Source organism: Hippoglossus hippoglossus, chromosome 20, assembly GCF_009819705.1.
Source record: "Hippoglossus hippoglossus isolate fHipHip1 chromosome 20, fHipHip1.pri, whole genome shotgun sequence".
In the NCBI taxonomy this organism is placed as follows: Eukaryota; Metazoa; Chordata; class Actinopteri; order Pleuronectiformes; family Pleuronectidae; genus Hippoglossus; species Hippoglossus hippoglossus.
The window spans coordinates 16,498,798-16,519,754 of record NC_047170.1 but is presented as its reverse complement, the minus strand read 5'-3'; the positions used below and the strand labels follow the sequence as shown (position 1 = coordinate 16,519,754).

The 20,957-nt window shown below is 43.2% G+C and overlaps 1 protein-coding gene across 6 annotated transcripts in view; it reads right to left on the bottom strand.

Annotated features, from left to right (window-relative positions):
* LOC117753830 (RNA-binding Raly-like protein) overlaps nucleotides 1-20,957 on the bottom strand; it is a 78,597-nt gene that overhangs the window by 11,710 nt on the left and 45,930 nt on the right. The window lies entirely within an intron of this gene.

The following is a 20,957-nucleotide window of genomic DNA, read 5'->3' as shown; positions in this document are numbered from 1 at the left end:
ATACTGTGGATGATTGATTTATCTGCCTGCCAGTAAACATTGGCCGATATGAGTCATAATGATATCTGTGTTTTTCTACGATATATTAGTATCCAGTTGTGATTAATTTGAAAGATATTCATTAGCTATTCAGTAGCTTGATGTATTAATATACATACTTTATCAAATTTCTATATTATATAAGAAGAAACCTCCAAGTTCAATATGTCTTTGTGAGCTCTGAACATTTATCAACAGTTAATGAATCTTTCACAACAGACTTTATGGATATTTTCATATACTACAGGTTCAGTTATACAATAGTTTACAGTAGTTACAGATCCGCTCATATGCTTCAATGTGTTCTGATTAATTATGTAGAGAAACACTGCTAATTAATACTAAATAGGGAGTTCAATTAAAGCACAATCATTTGTATCCGTTTTTCAACATTCTCTACTGAACAGGTCGTGTTCAATGATTTCATTCTGTGCACATTCACACTGATGCTTTCCACGCAGCAGTGCAACCTGCAATAATTCAAAACCCAGGAGCTGTGTCAATGAAAGTCAAAAACCTTGAGAAACCCTCACGCAGAGCGACGGCTGATGATTCTAGTGATGCTACTCCACACAACTCAGAGCGGCGCATGAACAGAAGGCGGCATAAAAGTACCACTTGATAATAAACGGGAGTAAAACATCTCCTGAAGCGCTGAGCTATTTCCACCTTTTCATGCGACACTTAAATATGCAACACACAAAGCTGCAGCACTGGAGGACATGCTCGCTAATGTCGAGGTGCAACGCGAGAGCCAATTTTCTGAGGCACAACTGGAGACCTCGCTACGCCGTGCACTGGAAAGATTACAAAATGAAATTCTCGTCGCGGAGCAGGAGAGAATCCTTGAGCACGGAGGAGCAAATAAAGGAAAACTCCGACAAAAGCCGGGCGTCAGGGAGGCTTTGATTTATAGGCAGCTGCTCGTTCTTTGTGTTTAAAAGTAAAAAAATTAAAATCTGGCGCACAGTTTTGTGATCGAGCAATGCAGAATTTTTTCCATTCGCTATCTCTGCACTGCCAAGGGTGTTGCAAGGTCCTTGTGTTCGGTGCCCGGTCTGAGTGCCGACTGGGAGACGAGCCAGTGGGTCAGAAGAAGCTCCAGGAACTTTACGATGCACACGTGAGGCTACGTTGACTCAAAGGGGAGGAAAGTGAGAACTTCATCTGAGGGTCAGAGCTAAAAGTAGCATCCTTACTATTACCTCCGCCAAACCTCCACTCCTCAAAAACTACTGTACGGATTAACACTAAACTGGGTGGAAAGATAAGGTGTGAGTCAGGGAAGAACCCATTACACTTTGGTGCGGGTCCAGGAATATATTTTTAACTTAGGGCATTTTCTTTTAAGGGAACCGATATTTTTAAAAGTGTTAAATTTGTTGCAGATTCACAAAAATCTGTGAATTTAAAATATGGACTGAATACAAGGGCCGTCCCTTTTTATTAGAAATTAAAACATTAATTTGACCCTGGGAGAAAACTTTTTCTTTGTCCTCCTCTAATTATCTTCTTATCCTCTTATCCATCAAAGCACGATCACTGAACCCACTGTATTCAAACAAATTGTCAAATTCTTTCAAATTAGATTTTTGGAAAAACTGACAGCCCCACTGACTAAATATTATTCTCCAAAAATATGTATAAATTAATTTTAAAGAACTGCGTATGGGGACCAAAGGTGGTAAAATCCCATCATTTTCTTTAGAAATAAATATTTTCTTTGATACCAAACAACCTTTTGAAAGCATCTTCATATTTTTTAGAAGTGAAGTCCCCAGAAAAGGTCATTTCAAAGCGAACAAGAGAGAGTGTGAGAACAAATATATCCATCAACACGATGCCCTTGAAAGAATAAACCCAAACTTCTTCAGTGTTGTTGGAGTCCCTCTGAATAAGAGCCTCAGAGGTACATAGATCACTTTAAAGGAACTTTCTTTTTGCATGGAGACACATTTTCACTATCATTACATCCCTTCCAGCGATACACATATGCTTAACTAATTCATGCATCCTCCCTGCCACCTCCAGCCCCGACACCAAACGAGCGAAGCGCCCCGATCCCCCGGAGTGGAATCGCACCAGGGAGAAAATAAGCTGCTGGCAAACTCTCGTCTCCTTCTCCCTGAGGCTGCTCTTATGAGAAATAGGATTAAACCCTGGTCTGTTTGTACACCAACTACTTAGACATGCTAAAACACAGACTTTTTATGCAGAGCTGCATGACCAAGCGAGTGTGTGTCTGCATACATGACGGAGCATGTTGGGATTTACCGTGATGCTCATTAACCCGAAGGTTTACATAGAGGCAGGAGGGTCGTACCTTTAATTAGCCGGCAGAAACCAAGAAAATATAACTGATAACAAAAAGCGCAGACTGCTTAAAAACCTTCAGACGAATCTTGATGAGCCACAGAGTTACTGAAATGACATCCTCTGAAATGTAGAGGCTCTGCCTACGGTGGGTCTGCATTGCAGCTTGTGTCTTAAACGGCTGAAACACTTCATGATGCTGAGGTTTACAACTGATGAAACCTCCCTAACATCCGCTGAAAGATACACAAAGTGCGTAAAGGCCTCGGAGCGAGCTACACAGCTAACTGCCTTATTAAGTATTTGCCTTTGAGAAAATTGCGACCATCTGCTGCCGGTTTATTGGAGGATCCCAGCATCAGGGGAAGCAGCTTTTACACGTCGGCGTGTTTTACTAACCTCACTTCTGTTTAGAGGCAACTAAAGCTTAACAACTGTTTAGCTTAAATCTCTTATGTAGGTTTTGGCAGAACACTTAGTGTCTACGCAGCAGTAAAACCATGCGTACTGGGTCTGCAGTGTTTTATTCATACGTTAGTCAGTTTGTTCCGTTGCTTCGTGCCTTCGTTTGTTTTTCTCGTTCAGTCTGAAGCTGGGTCAGGCAGGAACGGAGGCGGAGCTCTCCGTGGTGCTGAAGTTACTAATGGTCGCTCTGCACAGCAAATCAAATTAAAAAGGTCTCCATGTTGCAGTTGCATGAACGTACACGTGACGCAATTTCAAATTTGCAGCCCTGAAAGTTATTTTTAGACATTTATGAGCTCCTTTTCTCTTTCTCACAGAGATAGTCTTGTCTTTCTGTCGGAAACGAGAACCGACCAGGAGTGGATAAATATTTGAGGTGGGTTTGTTATTGGCTGAGGAAAACTAAGGAAGGACAGAGGCATAGAGCGTAGGCAATCACCGAAGACAAACCTGAGCTCTTCTGTCAAAAAACATGGATCTGTGACTCCCTGAAGGAGCCTGCCCATGTGTTTTATTGGTCTCATTTGTTACCTTCCATCTGCGTCTCTCTCGGACTTCTCCTCCTCGTGCTTCCTGTTCTCCCCTCAGCCTCACCCTATCCCTCAACGTCTCTTTCTCCATTCCCCTTCACTCTCCCTCCCTCCGCGCCCGCACAAGACGATATCTAATCCCACATCACCATCCCTCACTCTCTCTCACATCCCATTTTTCTTCCTGTGTCCCTGCGCTCGCTGGGGAGGCTCATTACGAGACATTTCAGCGCTGAGCGTCACCTGTGGGGCCTTTTCTATGTGACACCTGTGCCGCCAGTGAATGCTCCGTAAGACTTATTCCTCCTCTCTTTTCATTAGCGAGGGATGAATAACAGCACGGCGACGGAAGTCGAGGCTGTGAATAAATCAGAGCTGTAAACTGAGCCATATGGCTTCATATTGCAGGGGAATCACTGGGATGAGAAAACATGGCGGTGGAGAGCAACGGGACCCAGGAGCGTAAAGGGGGGGTGAGGGTTGTGAGAACGCAGGGGGACAGAAAGACGCTACTGGAAGGAATGTGAATGAGCTACTGAGGCGAGCACGAAAAACTGCTGAAGCCACAACAAATCAGACTCTAATCCGTCGAGCCACTTTTGCATAGAGATCCACTTATACTGTATTCTTATAGAGGCGTTAGGAAGAAAAGGAATTTTCACAAAGCTGAAATAGCGCCCCACAGTGTGAAACTGTGCTGTGTAACCATGTACTCTATATAAAGATGGACGACATGACAGGTCATAAACCCTGCCTCCTCCATGTTAGCAGATGGGGCATGGACCAAACTAAAAATGAAAGAACACATCAAATAAAAGATGGTAGAAGTGTAGAAATTTCATGTAAATTTGGTTTTAACAACCTCCACCAAAGAAATATGTTTTTTACCCCAGTCTGTTTTTTTTGTTGTAAGCAAGATTTTGCAAGCTGCTGGTCGGATTACCACAAAATTTAGTGGAAGGAAGATGAATATGTCAGGAAGGAGTCTATAAATAATTAAATTCTGGTGCGGATCCGGAACAGAGAGTGATCCAGGATATTTTTTTTATCTCTTTCTTTAACATTGTGTGTTTAAATTTGTACTGAATTCCTAGAGAATAATTCATGTATCTTGATGAGAAAAGGACTGATATATAGAAGTATGTGCAAATTGGTGTATCTTGATTTGGGCCTTGGTGGAGGTTGGTGCCATTCTAGTTCGTTATTTGATGCTATAAAAGTCAAACCGATCGGGCGCGTGCATCATCGTGGTGTCAATCTTGCGGCTCCACTCACTTTTGCACAGACTCTGGCTCTTTGTGATGTCAAAGGCACAAAATGGCGGCACCCGTAATAAGGACATTTTGGCTTAATTCTTGTGGAGACAGGTTGTCCATCTTTATTTACTCTCCCTTTCACACAGACGTCATTCAGGCTCTGTGACCGTGTCCCCGACTTCCCAGGACAACCCCCCCCTCCCCAAGCAACACTTGAACATGTTGCGTCAAGGCTTCTTCTTTACCTCCACTCTTCCTCTCTCTCAGACGGAGGAGGGAAAACCATCTAATAGCCCCGAGGCTTCAGAGGATAGCGATCAGGCATGGCTAGCACAGGTCACCACAAGGTCAGGGAGAGGGAGAGAGGGATAGATTGTGTCTCGGTGAGCCGAAGAGCCTCTTTGTATTAGTGTGGGCAGAGCGTTGGAAGATGGACAGAAGGGCAGCTTCTTTAAAAATCTATTTCTCCTGCAAGAAGCTGTTCTTATCAGACATAACTCTGTTGAAATAATAATCCCATCCCTCAGCTTTCGCCAGCTCATCTGCGGACGGGCTTTTCTTTAAAAATGTGGTGAGGAAGATTATTGACTGGATACGAGGCGAGTCACGTCCATCAATGTAGTCAATCATAAGAACAAACAATTCAGCCGCATTACTCACTGAAAAACAGGCTCAACACCATTTACATCTCCGGCAGAAATCAGGAGCCACCAGTGACTCATGCCCTCATTTTGAGTTGCAGCAGCTGTACGGCTGAGAACACAGCGAAAGCCGTAATTTGCATGTCAGACGAACTTGCTAGTACCATGTCAAATTTCACCCGGCAACAGAAAATCACAGCACAGTTGGGTTTTGTAGACTTTCACTGCTGCAGTTTCATCGCCCGCTGTGTTGAAGCAAACACGCAGTAATAGACAAAAAAACAATTTCCATGAATCAGTTATCACCTTAGCATGTCTGAGCCGTCGTGCAGAGACGGGAAAAAAAACATGCAGGGACTCAGGCTTTGGTTTGAGATCACATGGGCTGTAAAATATAGATCCAGTCCCTCTATGCTCAACGTTTGATACCTTCTGTATACGAAAAATGGATAAAGTCCTTTTAAAACAAATGAGGAACCACTGGAAATCACCCGGTACCTTCAACTGACGGCCTTGACATTGACTGTTAGTATCATTATCTTATCTCGAAGGCCCACATGTTTCTATGCTGACGATATGAAAAACAGAGAATCTTTGTGATTCGGCAATGTCAAAGGAATACAATCTGTGATATTTAATTTATAGGGGCGGTCTCTCTAACCTCGAACATCCCGCCTCCATCAAAGTACAAAAAGTCCTGTCTCCTCCTCATTACATAAAAAGCTGCGGCGTCTCCTTCTGAGTTATATCTCAGATGAGCAGCACGGCGACAAGGTGATTGACTGCAATAAACCTCCTTTCAGACGTATCAGCAAAGACCTTCGAAGAATGAGAAATGTGTTCCTTTCTTTTCCAATAAACAAGAGGAAAATTCAGCCCAGACCAGAGCTGATGGCTCTGCTACACATTAGTTACTTTTTTTCTGTCATTTCATTCTCCTCGCCTCGCAAACGCCAACCGTCTATTTGACGAGATAAACATTAAAGGCAAAGACGGGCAAAGGGAAAGAATGAGGGAAGCTTGCCGCTGAGGGAGCTGCCGATCATCTCCTCGCGGAACGAGAAACTCTGCCGCCAATCTCCCCAACGTCTTAATTAATTGAGCAAAGTAACTAATCATGCAAATTGTTCCTCAGCAGGAGAGATGCGAGCAACGAGGCGAGGAAAGCGTGGAGGAGCTGAATCACGCAGGTGATGGACGTGCAGGAGGGACCGGTACGGATGTGGGGAATTCATCTTCCCTCTCCGGCTCCGGCGCGGTTGCTTTTGATGTGAACTCCTCGATGAATTGTGATCAGGTCCAGTCTGAGAGGACGGCAGAAGGTCTGAGCGGAAGGAATTTGCCACATCACGGCCTGCAGGCGAGGCCCTGGCTGGCTCGGGATCATGAAACGCCAGGTACACGTTTCATCTTTGGCCGATAAAGGACATTTTTCAGGTGTCGACTGACAACTTAATTGACAGTTTTCCATGAAACCTCAGTTTGAATTAGAATCAAATGTGTCATCCCAGCAGATCCTTACTGTGGCCTGACAGGTTTTCATTTTCACTAAGTCCTTCCTGCTTCGTGCAGAATCAGACGTCAACCTTCACTGCCAGACATGAGCTTTGTTCATAACTTTTTCTGTGCGTGAGAAGCTTTAAATCAAAGATCACATGACGCAGCAAGCAGCTTGTTTATGAACAGCTCTCAACAACAAGAGTCACAGGAGGCCACGCAGTGGCCCGCTGTCGTCTAATTACATGGAAGAAAAGAGTGGCGAGGAGACGTGGGGCGACAATCTGCATATCAAAGGTTTGGTTCCAGGAAACTTTGAAGACCGAACATCACACGGGGAGATTCAGGAGAACCATGAATCAAAGTTCAAGGTGAGGTGGGGCTCTACATTTTTCTGTTTGGTTATAAGATTTAAGCTGACACATAAAAGTATCTTAAATATAAATTGAAACATGAGGGATTTATGCTTTTGTTTGTCATATATGATCATGAAATAAATATCTTTTAGTTTTGAACTGTTGGAATAACAATCTGAAGACGTTTTCTTGGGCTCTTTTTATAACAGTATAATTTCGACATTGCGATGTTAATGCATCATGATTTACAAATAGTAATAAAGTGCAAAAGTAAACAATATTCAATTCAATTAATATCTGCAATCATATAAAACCTGAAACTTCACAACTTCCAAAGTAACACAAGTCTCACACTTCTGCACAACTGGAACCACAACTGTTCACAACCAACATTTTCAAAGCAGTTGCCATTTGTCTGTTTTCTTCATTGTAGAGTTTCCAGAGTTTCCTCTTCCTCGACTGGTCAGCGATGAGCAAAGCCTCTAAACTCACATCCTCCTTCGATCCTTCTCCTCTTTAATACCAGTCCAGATTCTTACGTGACTACAACAGATCATTACAACACTGGAGCGTGCCTCTCTCTGTAAACACTCGAGCGTGACTCTCAGTCTGATGCCCGGCCTCAGCACCTCTCTCAGCGGCTCCACCGTTCAAACTCCGAAAGGGGATCAGCTCATAATCCCCGGCCCCTTCAGGCACCGGCACAACAGATAAAGGCACCGCATCGGTTTGAGATCACATGCCTCTGTGTGACCTGTGAGAGCCAGTGAGCCGTCTCCCCACGAGTCAACAATGATACACTTCAAAAAGCAGACTATTTGGACGGCCGGTCGGATGAACATGGCGCAGCGAGGGGGCTTAGCGGCGAGGGAGCCGGGCAGCACAACAAACACGGGTATTTAGAGCAAGTGTCTCCTGTGGGAAACATGACGAGCGGCGATAATCAGGGCATCGCCTTCCACTTTCCTCACTGCTGACGAACGGGCCCTTTGTTGTCTCTTTGACTTGCTCCAACATCGCGCTGCTTTAAATGTCCCGCTTAGACATTTATATTTCATTTAAAATGGAAAAACAAAGAGAATCGCTGATTGAGAGAAATCTGACAGGCCCGTCGGTTGCTGGCCTACATGCCCGTGTCACTCATCCCTGCATGTGAGAGCGAAGCAGGAAAGTTCTTCTCAATTATTCCACCGAGTTTGCATTGACAATTGACAGATGCTAATTTTCGCCCGTTCCTCGGAATGGTGCAGTCTTATCTGTCGGCTGTGCACATTAGATCCAATATTAATACGCAGCATTCACCAAAGCCTGTTGCTCTAAATATTCTGCTTCGTCGAGATAAGAACAATAAAATCTGCTGCTGGGCTATAAACCCCCAACCCTCACCCCCCCCCCCCTTCCACGAAAAGCTTATCACACGCAGGACTGTGGATAATAAGGTGTCATCTACTTGTGAGTGTTTAGTCCGTGCGTCAGCGATCGTACGTGTGCAGATGTTAGTGTGTGTGTGTGTGTGTGTGTGTGTGTGTGTGTGTGTGTGTGTGTGTGTGTGTGTGTGTGTGTGTGTGTGTGTGTGTGTGTGTGTGTGTGTGTGTGGGTGCCCATCACTGAATGCTTGTCTTTATGTCACAATGATTGGCCGGAGTCCAGGCAACCTCTGCTTCACTGAATCCGAGCGGAGCTGCCGGTGGAGAGACGAGGAGTCCGGGGGGGGGCGGGGGGGAGGAGACATCTCGTGACAACTCTGTCACATAATTTCATCATCGATATAGAGGAGTCTCATTAGGTTCACTTCTGACAGATGAAATCACATTTCCGGGACAGAGGGGAGTGCGATGCGGCCGCTTGTCCAGGCCTCGATGTGTTAAAGGCAGAGCTGGTGAATTTTCTTTTTTTTTTAATTGTAGCGACGAAACTAAAAGAACCTGAATTATCTTGTGGAATCGCTTATGGTTTATTCAGGAGAAGCAGAGCAGTTCCGCCAAGGAGTGAGCTGCACGTGATTTGTTTTCCTCCTCATCAACATGCAAACTGAGATTTTTGGGGGCAAAATGGAGCCAAACACACACAAACACACACACACACACACACACACACACACACACACACACACACACACACACACACACACACACACACACACACACTTCTTCACACTCTCACATACGCCCTTGACACATGGCTTGAGATACACGGAGGACATCTGACAGACGATATAACAGCCTGCCTCTCGTGCTCCCCCACCTCCTTCCCCATTCCCTCACCCTCCCATCATCATCACCAACACACACACAACAGCACACACACACACAAACACACACACACTAACATCTGCAGCACAGCGAGACACATTTGCCAAATTTCACAGCAGTAATTTGCAACAGTAACAAGAGGTGACCAAGACGAGACTCAGTGGATTAATAAAAAGAAGCTGCACAGACGACGCTGGAGTGACTTTCTTTGTTTGATCAATTTTCATTAGCAGCCTTACGAAGTGAAAATCACTCAACCGGACCCTCCGCAGGGACGAACGTACACATACAACACAAACATGCACAGAGAGCCCATCCTGCTGGTGCAGAGGGCTGGAACCAACATTTGATCTCCAAAGATTCCTGAGCTGCAAGATCTTAAATATTCATGGGACTCAACCCAAATACTCTGCTCGTGCTCGCAGACGCACAAGAATAAAGGCTGAGAGCTTTTCTTCTCCTAATTAAATTAATTGCAGTACGAAAACACGCTCACGGACACAGGGTTCACCTTGATAAAGAACAAAGTGAAAAGCTAAATCTGCCAGTGGGTATAACTGCACAGCCTCGTGTTTATGCAGAAACCTTTGTTACAACAAAAGAGGGATTTCTCCTTTCGAGTTAATACACAATCACAAATAATGAAAGCTTTTACTTTTCTATCGCATCAATGCAGCAGTTTTGCAGAGCACATTTCAAAATAAGAGATGCTGGTGCCAAGAAATAAATAATGAATCACCGTAGACCTACTCATCCCAGAAGTTACACCCATACACACCTCTTCACGGCCAATCACACACACACTGTTCCAACATTGCTGAATCCGCACAAAAAATCGTACACGAACTGAAGGGAAGAAAAGACCAAGAAAGACCAAATGTTGGAGTGAAACTTCATCTGGATTCGTCCTCCAACAGCCTTTCTCGAAGCCGCCAGCGTTTAACGAAGCCGGGCCCGACACCAAACGAGCATCTGACTCTGCAGAAAGGTTTGACGAATCCAGATTAGCTGCTTTGAAGACACATAACTGAGCTTTCCTTTTCAAAATGTGTCAGGGCTGTCACAAAAATTAATTCAAACGTTTGGGGAAAACTTCATATTCAAACGATAATGACCTGTTTCGAATTCAAAACAGTCAGTCTAGAAGTACATAAGACTGTCTGTTGTTTGCCCCATAATCCAGCAGAGGGCAACTCATTACCTGAGTGGACAATCACAACACCGAAGCATCTGAGAAGCGGCATCTGAAAGTGTTTCGGGTTCTACGATGAAGGCAACGTGATTGTACCATGCAACTTACATACAAAAAGAGATACGTCCATTTCAAACGATGTAACTGCCCACATACCTCCATGCATCTTTTACTTTGGCATGGTTGGCAACAATACATCCACTAGAGGGCAGCGCAAACATGTCGACGATGGAGGAGGTTGTGATAGTCGAGTAAAGTCTATAGAAAGAGGCAAAAGCAGCTGTTTTGTAATCTCTCCACGAAAAGTTCTGCCATTGTTGAAATTTCTTCCTCGTACCCTGTGGTCATCTAGCTTGAACCATTGGCTACACTGCCCCCTCCCGATTTCCGTAAGTACTGCTCCGTTATGTCTGTATCCGTAATCTTTCAGAAGACGTGAACAAATATGACTTAAAAATCACCTGTTGCTTTAATTTTGTTTTCCTGTTCTCTATAAAAACCCAGTTTGTAACGAGACACCTCATCCTCTCTCAGTCTCTGTCTGTCTCTACGGATCTACAGCTGCCAGACAGAGTACAGAACAATCTCTTTAACAAGCTCAACATCTTCAGCCCATGCACATATTCACTGTCTCCCTCGCTCTTTGCCGAAGGACTTCCTGGATTTCCTCCTCCTGCTCTGTCTCTTGACACTGCCTCCTCCTGTGCTCAGCCCCCTGCTGTGCACAAGCTGCGTATCCACACAGTTCAAATGCAGCTCGCGGATGTACAGTGCAGACGACAGGAAGGAGAAACACGCTGTGGGAGGAGCCTGTGTGCACCTGCGGAATATTGAGCCAACAGCAAGTCAGCCTAATTAGCCAGCCACTGATTTTACATATCTGTTCAGAGATATCTTATTTTTCAGATTTCTTAATCAGCTCTTTGTTTTTTATACTTTCCCTGCACCATGCATTTCTTACTTGGCATTAGATTGGGCTGCATATCACCATCCACATCAACTGTTATAAGGCTGCAACTAATGATTTATTTATATTCATATGATCAGATTCATCTGCTGATCATTTTTCTGGATTAAAATCATTATTTGGAGTCAGAGAACATCTGAAATTAATGAAATAATCATAATTATTTACAGTAACTCAGACCAAAGAGACTGTAAAACAACATGTCTTATCTGACCCACATTCCCTAACCTAAATCTTCCATTCTGTGGAAATTCCTCATGAACAACAAGCTTGAAGTAGGTAATCCTTGCAGAAAACAAGGAAATAAACCATTATTTAAATATGCAAACCGTTGCCTCATGGATTAATCAATCAGCTGATCAATGCATCCTTTCAAATTCATGCATATGGATTAAAATTCCCCACAGTCCATCAGCACAAGAGCAAACTACAGAAATCTATGTAAATCTATGTGAGTGTGTGAAAAGCAGCAGCAGAACCAGTCTCATAGGAAACAGGGTCTTGCAGAAAATCTAGTGCTGAGTTGGATCTACATTTCTAAGGTCATGAATAATATCTGCGATACTTTCAAAAACAGAAAGAAGACAGATCTCATCGTTAATAGCGACACGTTGAAAACACTTCTGCAGAACGAACACAGGTTATAACACAAGAGAAACCCGAGCGAGGATGAATCTTGTGAAACAAAAGATCAGGATCCAGCAGGTGACCTGACTTCATATGAGTCAGCTGAGTTTAGTGATGAAAGATAAAAAAAATAAAGACTAAACGCCTCATGCTGCAGGTTTAACTTTGCATATTAGATAATTTTTTGGGGCAGATTTATTCAATCGTGCACGAATCAAATCTCAAATATTTGCAACTTGCATTTTCCCGCAGAGCGACGGGAGCCCGGAGAACAATGTCCCCGTTGACTCCTGCAGCGATAATAACAAAAAAACTTACAGCGACGGTTGCGACGCTTCCCCTTGTACATGGTCATCATGTACGGGTCCAGCTTTGCGCTCGGTCAGATCCTGGATGAGGAGCCGGAGAGGGAGAGAGAGTCGGAGTCGGACTGAGATCCTGAGAGATGCGAGACTTTCAGACTGGAAACAAGAATCAGCTCCTCGCACTGATTCTCTGCTGCTGGAGAGGATCGTACCATGATCTCACACCGGAGGGGGGGTGGTGGGGGGAGCAGAGCATCTCATTCTCACAGGGATCAGCGCACTGACAGTCACAGACTCAAAGATATTTAAAGGAGAAGATAAATGTGGGTCTACGAGACAAAGAGGAATCTGTGATGATTGATTCTCTTCATCTGCTCTTAATTTAGATCCAGATATTTTTTATTCTAACCCTTTGATTGATTTTTGGTTCAGATTTTACGTTTATAAATCGAAAAAGCAAGAAGCCAAATTTATCTGAGCTGATTAGCTGCAGCCATTAAGATTATATGATTTTCATCAGGGCTCAGTATTTGTTTTACATAAGCTATATATGTACAAATTATACTGTCTGTTCATATCTGTTTAAATAAATATATAAATGTCATATTATCCCTCACAAAATAAAAGATCCTATCTCACTATAGTACAATAAAGACATATTACATTTATCTATAGGTCAGATATTTGGAGCCACACATGTCAAACTCATGGTGGCGCTAGAGTAGAAAGTTAAGGGATCTCACACATCACTGGGACTCATCCTCTGTTGACCACAACGCAAAACAAGTTGTCACTTTGTCCTCCAAGTGTTTGCAGCTAATTACTATTCTTCAAATTTATCCCGCCGGTCCACCGGGGGATGAGTTAATTCACAGTACGCACCACGCACGTTAGGTTTCCTGTCAATTCAACCTTTTGAAAAAAGGACAAATCCCTGAAATCGAGCTCCGTCTCTGACCTTCAGCACGACACTGTTCCTGGTGATGGTTGCACACGTGTAAAGCAGCTTCTGGCTGTGTGAAGAGAAGCAGGAGGAAGCAGCCAGCAGGTGCTCGCTCTGCACCGTAACACTGATTATTATCTGACTCCACATTGGCACATAAAGAATATTCTCCTCCATCCACAACCTCTGGGCGCTCTTCAGTAAAGGTGCTTCTCATCTCACTTGCAAAAGGGGGATTGTGTTGCTACGGAGACAAGGATGAGGAAGCACCACGGAGGCTGGTTTTGTGCAATTCATCCCACTACATTACATTATTATTGTGTGGGGTGAATGATAATTTTTTTTTTTTTTGGGGTGGTGGGGAAACAAACAACTCTGAAAGCCGACTGGATGGAGAGGAGCCAGATTTCAATCAATATCTCCGTCCTCTGAAAACCACCGTTGCTCTCACACGCGTCACAATGACAAATGTTCTTCTGCGTGTTTTTCACTTTGAAACTCAGAGACGATGAAAATCCCTCAGAGTGGATTTGAGTGAAAACGGCCAATTAAAGTAAATCAATGCAGCGGATAAGATCAAACGCTGAGCTGTAGGTCAAAGTCATTTATTGTAAAAAGGATGAAAATGCTTCCCTCACATATTTAAATTTGTATTTTTATAGAGGAGGAGAAGATCTAAACAATGATTAACCAGCAGCAAAGAGAAGAGTCTGTGTATAACAGCATAGCAGAGACATCTACTGTCCAGGATGCATTAATACAACAAGCAGGGTCTAGAATGCAATATTGTAAAAATGGCATAAAATGGGATTTGATCATAATAAAAAAACATTTTCTAACGTCCAAATAAGAAATTAAAGACACATTTACTTAATTCAGAGTATTTTGAATGAGCGTCACACAGAATGAAGCTGGAATCGCAATTTCAATTTGTTCTTTATTAGAAATACCTTAAATAATTTCCTTCATGTTTCCGATGTGAATGAAAAGTCATGAATTCATGTTTGAGAAAAATGTTTTCCATTGAATATCTCAAAACCAGAGCTCTCTGAACCAGAACTTGAATTCTTTTGGTTTTCTCTTACCATCCAAGTTAGATGAACCTACTGGAAGCAGTAAAAACATCTGGCAGCTACAGAGCCAGATGTTTCCCTCATATGTGTAAAAAAACTGTTTATGAATATGTTGCCATGAGGATATAATGTCAGTATTGGACTCACAGCTTGTTTCTGCTGCCCCCAAATGGCCGAAAGAATCTGTTGTTTTCGTATTAAACTTGGTGGCAGGTTTAGTTTAGTTTATTTCACACAACGTTAATACAGAATAAACTAAATGTACGTGACACATACATGTGGGATGTGGTAGAAACCAGTAATGTCTTGTATGTAGTTTGTAATACAACACATACAAAACCATGGCAACAGGTTAAGAGAACATTTGTATCAGTATAACAGTAAAAATGACACAGAGGGAAGCACGTGTGCCATGTTTACAGTGAGGAGAAGCAGAATAAGGAGGGAGATTGATGTGAAATAACTTGGATGTTAACATTTAAAGAAAGAGCAGAATACACAGTGGGTTTCTGGAAAAGTCTCTAAAACATTAAGCACATCATTAGCAGCTTCAGAGAGGACGCACACGCATCAACATGATCCACAGAGCTCCACACTCTCACACTCCCTCCGCCCGTTAACAAACGATCCTCATTTAGAGCGGAGATGGAGAGATGGGGACGCAGCCGACGCCCGGGGGGGGGAAGATTTTCTACATGATGGATATAAATCTGCTCCAGCTAGCAGATCTCATTGGCCTGTGACTCACAGCCTCTCGGAGCTCATTAGACAGCCACTGCTTTTGGCACAGAGTGATTGCAAACGTATCCTGTGTGTCAACTGCTGCAACTGCTTAGCAGCCTGTGACAGAAAAGCCTGTGTCTCTTTGCTAATATTATGCTCACAAAGCCCGAAACACCCATTTGTCTGGATTCGGTCCAATTTAAGGAGAAGGTTTCGAGCAAAAAGTGTAAAAAAACATGCTAAATTTCTATATTTTTTATTATTTTCTGAATTAGTGCCAGGTTAGCAGTGTGTTTATTAACATTTCATGACGTTCTCCAGGTCTGCACATGTAAATTAGCCAAGAATACTAAAAGAAGCTCTGTGCACAAAGACGACTTTATACCGAGAAGAAAAAACTGCTGTGAAAACGAAGAAAACTGACATCAGGAGATTCAACACACATTCTGTCCCATGCATGTTTTCTAACTGCACACGAGTGTTTCTTCTATGTGTGAAAAACTGCAGGAAACAACAGTTTCTCCAACAGGAGCTGAAAGTGCTGGTGACTGCAAACCAGAAAACCTGGGAAGACAAATTGCACCCTCTAGTGGAGAGCAAGCAGCACGACAGCTTCTTCCAACAGAGATTTAAAGAAACAAATGTTTCCGGTTCACTGGTTTGGTTTGTGGATTTTCTTTATGAGCTGAACACTGGAGACACAGACAGTAAAGATATTATACAGACAGTTTCTATAGCTGCTGCACATGTGGTAAATATGAAACTTGCTCTAATTTTTTATTTAGAATTTAGGTTCAAAGTATTTCCACATCTGTCTCTAAACATCTTGTCAGATGCACAAACATTAAGAACGTTGCTTTCATTTTCTTACTGTTTGCAGATTAAGTCAATGCAGGGAAAACATGCAAACTCAATTATCAGAGGCAAAAAGCAGAAAACTCAATCATTTCTGGCTTTGATAATTAAATTCAATAAATCCAGTTAGTTATAAAAAACTGTGTACGATGATTTTAACGCCTCACTGGTTTTCCTTTGAGGCAGAAGGAGTCAAATGTTTAGAAAGAAATAAAATTGTTGGAGTAAAACTTGATGCTGTGCAGAAAAGAAATTCTCGACGGTGCTTTTGAACTCAACAAATACACAAATGAGAAAAACATGATCCTCGTTACGTTGAGGGATTATTTTCTAAAGCTCAGACTCGTCCTTTAATTTGCCCTCATCTAATCAGAAAGATGAATCTGTTCATCCACTGCACGACTTTCATTCATCCATCCTCTCAAGTAAAACCTCATTTGTTTCTTTTATTTAGTTTCCATCCCCAGGATCATCCCCCCTCCCCCTCCGCTCCCGTTTTCCTTATTCCTCCCTCGTTTTCTTGTCTCTTCTTCTCTTCCCCTCTCCCCCTCTCCATCTGTCAGGGTCAGCGGAGTGCAAAGAATCACATTAAGAAGTATTCAAATGTTGAGCTACTGGCAATTGCTATTCATACAGGCATTAAAGGCTGCCAAGTCTAATTCAGCTCAGACGACATCAGTGCCACGCTCGTTCACCCAGTCGGCAGAGATAATGTGAACCACACTAAAACAATAACGACTCCTGGATGTAATGGAGCCACAATGACAGAGGCATTGGCCGATGAATGATTTGTACCAAAGGGAGTAAAACAAAGAAGAAGAAACAAGTTATAAGTCACCTCATTTCTGATTATACCCACTGTAACAATGTTAATACTATAAATATGTTTCCACCTCTTTATGGTTTCCACACATGTGTTAACATGTTTTACATTTCAATACAATAGTATTTTTTTCCCACCACACATGTTTTTATGTTTATTACCCTAGGCACATTATGTTTGTCTATATTTATGGCTTGGATGAAGACCAGATGATATCGTATGATCAAAAAAATAGGTCATTCCAAAGGGTTTAAATACTTTTTTGATTTTCAGAACCATAATTTATGCATCAAAAGACACATGAATCTAAATCTAAGCTCTATTCTTCCTCAACTAGACACAACAGGTAGAATAGATTCATATTTCTATAGGGAACAGACAGTATTGTAGTCATATGCTGCATTTATCCCCAAATGATTATAGAAATGTGATGAACTTTTGATTTGTCTTTGTGAAACTCTGTGTTGGACTTTTTGGATTTTATATCTCAGCTGTTTGCACTTTGAGTTTATTCCTGTTTTATTTTGTGGTTTCTTTCCTTTGTCCTGTTTCCTTCATCTGTGATGAGCTGCTTCACCCTGATGTGTTTCACCTGTGATCAGTTATCTGTCTCCACCTCCCGGTGTATTTAGTCTCTGCATGTGATTCTCACTCTGCTTTGTTGGCTCGTCTGTTCAGTTGTGTTTGGGTCAGTTTACACGTTTTGTTCCAGTTTAGCTCGTGCTGGGTTTCATCGTGTCCATATTCCTGATGTTTTTGCTTTTGGTTTTTGTTAAGTTGTGGTTTGTTAAATTACATGGTGCACAGACCGGCTTTATCTTTGCATTTGGGTCCTGCTACTTACAAACATAACAACATAACCCGAGTTCAATTCTAGTCTACAACAGTTTTTCAGGCTACATGATAAACTCTGCTACGGTCATGTTCACACAGTTTATTCTGTCTAAAGAAAGTCTATTAAAGTTTGGAGTTAAGAAATTTCTTTACTGTCCCTCATGAAGTGGAGGTAAATAAAAAAACAAAAACACAGGGTCACAACAATCAAGAGCATTGGTCACAACAAAAATCCACCAAGGCCCAACAGTGCCCCTTAAAATTCAAAGAAGCTGCACCACTCATCAACCAGGTTCTGTGGAAATCTGGTCATAACTTGGCCTCTTGGCTGAGGTATTAATGACAACCACAGTGATCCTAAGGACTTTAGATTGACTTCCATTCATTGTTTACAGCCAAACCAACCTTAACCCTGAACCTAACCACGCTTAACATCTGACCTCTAACCTTAACCAGATCCTCAGTAGTGACGTTCTTCCTCGTTTGGGCCGAGCTTGGGTCCCCATGAGGTTGTACTGGAAAACTTCCCTTAAGATGTAATAAAAATTAGTATATGCGCACACACACACACACACACTACAAGTAATAATCTTCTCCTACATTCTGCTGTAGCAATACTGCAATTATTGATATTGTACAAAATAATAAAGTAATGTAATGAAGATATTTCTAAACCTTTAAGTGGATTTCCTTTGGCTCTGTGAAACTGCCGATGTCATCACAGGAGTGGATGTGCATTAGTAAATGAAGCTGTGAGTCTAAATCACTTGAACAGATCAGAATGAACATGTTGGCAGCTTCGCCTCCAGCACCTCAACATGATTTGTGTCAAGTCCAATAGCTCTTACACCAGGACTCCTCCACAGCTCTCAGATAGTGACACATGAGCCTATTAAGACAGTGCAGCGTCGCCCTGTTCCTCCGAGCAGCCGACAGGAAGAAAGTAAGAAACGAATCACTCAGTGAAATGGTTCTTTATGAAGAAAAGCTGAGAGCCTTCACGGTGTTGGAGTGTGCATAAATACATGTGACATGATTGGCTCTTAATGCAGTGAGGATCCACGGAGGTAATGACTGCTGCGGGCCACAGTGTGGTGCTCAGTGACCACGGTGTGAGGAGCTGCCTCTATGATTCAGAGACACATGATTCTGTGAACCTCACTCACACACGAGGAGACGAGGCCGACAAGCGTCTCCAGACCCATCATCTCCAAACCGAATCAACGCTCCATGAATCCCCCCCCCCTTTTGTTATAACAAGTGCTCGTCTCGGGCTGCGGCTCACATTTCATTCGACAGGACGGCTCCTGGCGGCTCGGGGTAATGAAGGAGGCCCATCTCGGCCTGTTAGATGAGCTGCATAAATACAGACACAGCTCATTAATAATTCTGTCACACAGGTAGGCTGCGGAGGAAACTGACACACTTAACAACTCCAGTCACAGAACTCAACAGATACAAAGGCACCAGGGTATGGTCACGTTCTGCAGCCGGGAAACTAAACAGCTCAGAACCAGGTAGTGGTCAGAATCCTGTTGTGACGTAGTATCTCAGAATAATGAGTCAGAATCTTCCCAGTTTAACGAGTTAGAATCTTCCCATATAACAAGTTAGAATCTTCCCAGTATAACGAGTTAGAATCTTCTATATAAAGAGTTAGAATCTTTCCATATAACAAGACTCTTCCCAGTATAACGAGTTAGAATCTTCCAGTACAACAAGTTAGAATCTTCCCAGTATAACAAGTTAGAATCTCATTATTTTCACTGCATCTTTTTTTTCAATGGCAGAAATGTGCTTCCATAATTCATCCATCAATTATGTCTTTAATTTAAATTCTTGTCATCCTGTGTGTGTGTGTGCGTGTGTGTGTGTGTTGTGCTAAATCTTCTGGCAGGACTTGCCAACTGTTCCTGTTTTCATATAAAGAAACCTCTGCAGCTATAGTTTACATCTTCATCCTGCAGCACCGAGGCTACAGGCCAATAAGAAAGTGTGAACGAGCCACGAGGAGTTGTCAAGGTCAGGAACGCACTTCCCACCACCTGCTGTCTGTTGAAGACAAACCTCTGCCTGCGTGTATAAAGCTAATGTTTGTCTCTTTTTGTTCCTGCGAGGCACAGAGCAGACAGCTGTGCGTTACGATTCCTCTCCCTCAACAGCTGCAGTCGCCGCTCGGCCCTCCTGTCCGCTCAGTGCAGCGTGCCGCCTTTTTATCGCTTTGGCTCTAAAAAGACGAATTCTTATCCAAAGTGAGTTTCACCGAGCGAGCAGGCAGTTCAGCGTCTCACCCCAATCTACCCTGAATATGCAAAATATCCAGGACACTTTTTGTATTTTTTATGAAGAGGTCTGTTCAGGTAGAGGTCATTATCACTTTATGATTCCCTTAATTAAATCTATAGCCGTCACAAAGGAGGAGAAACAGATAAAGGAGAAGAAGCTGAGTTTGAGAAAAGACTTTTAAAGCTTTGAGATAAGTGAGATTGAACAAAAAAAAAAGGCTGTAAAAGTATGAGACTAATGCACCAGACGCTTTGCCACCTCGGCTGCAGAATAATCCCTCCAGCTGCTTCCCCTCTCCCCAAAATAGCTCAGGTTTGAGGTCTAAGAAGGCCAAGTGGCCAGTTCTGTCATGCGCCGCTGCCCTGAACAGCGCCACGAGTACCTTGAGGTGGTTATGGCCTCGCTGTAAACTGCGTCTGGATGGTGTCAGAGAGGTTACTCCTATAATGCAGAGTGTTGACTGCAATAAACTTGAGGTAGTTAACCGCCATCATGCTCGGCGCGACCTTTACCGGACAGTGGGCCCCGAGGCTGGGCAACCGTCGTCCACGTTTCCAACACTGACAACTTGATGCGATGATTCACAGGCCCACAGCTCTGCAGCGTAATTGGCGAGGAGGCCTCGTGAGCAAGACGACGAGGGAATGAGGAGGCAAACTGGCGTGAGGAGACGGAGGGAGAGCAAATGCAAAGTCAAATACGGAAATGTGAGAGGAAGAGCGAACACATGAGAGAGCAAGACATGGCTGCAGGCGAGGCTAGGGGCTGTTTTTTAACGTTATCTTGTTTATACTGTCCATCTCCATTCAGGGGGCGAACTCCCCAGCGAGTCTGCCACAGTGATTTTTAATCTGCGCACTAAGCAGGGGGGAGTCAGAGGGGGTTACGCTGCAGAGCCCTGTGAGCACGGGTCTGCAGGAACCCTCCGGGGTCGCAGTAATTATCACCGCATGTGTAATCGTGAGTCACGAGCCATTACT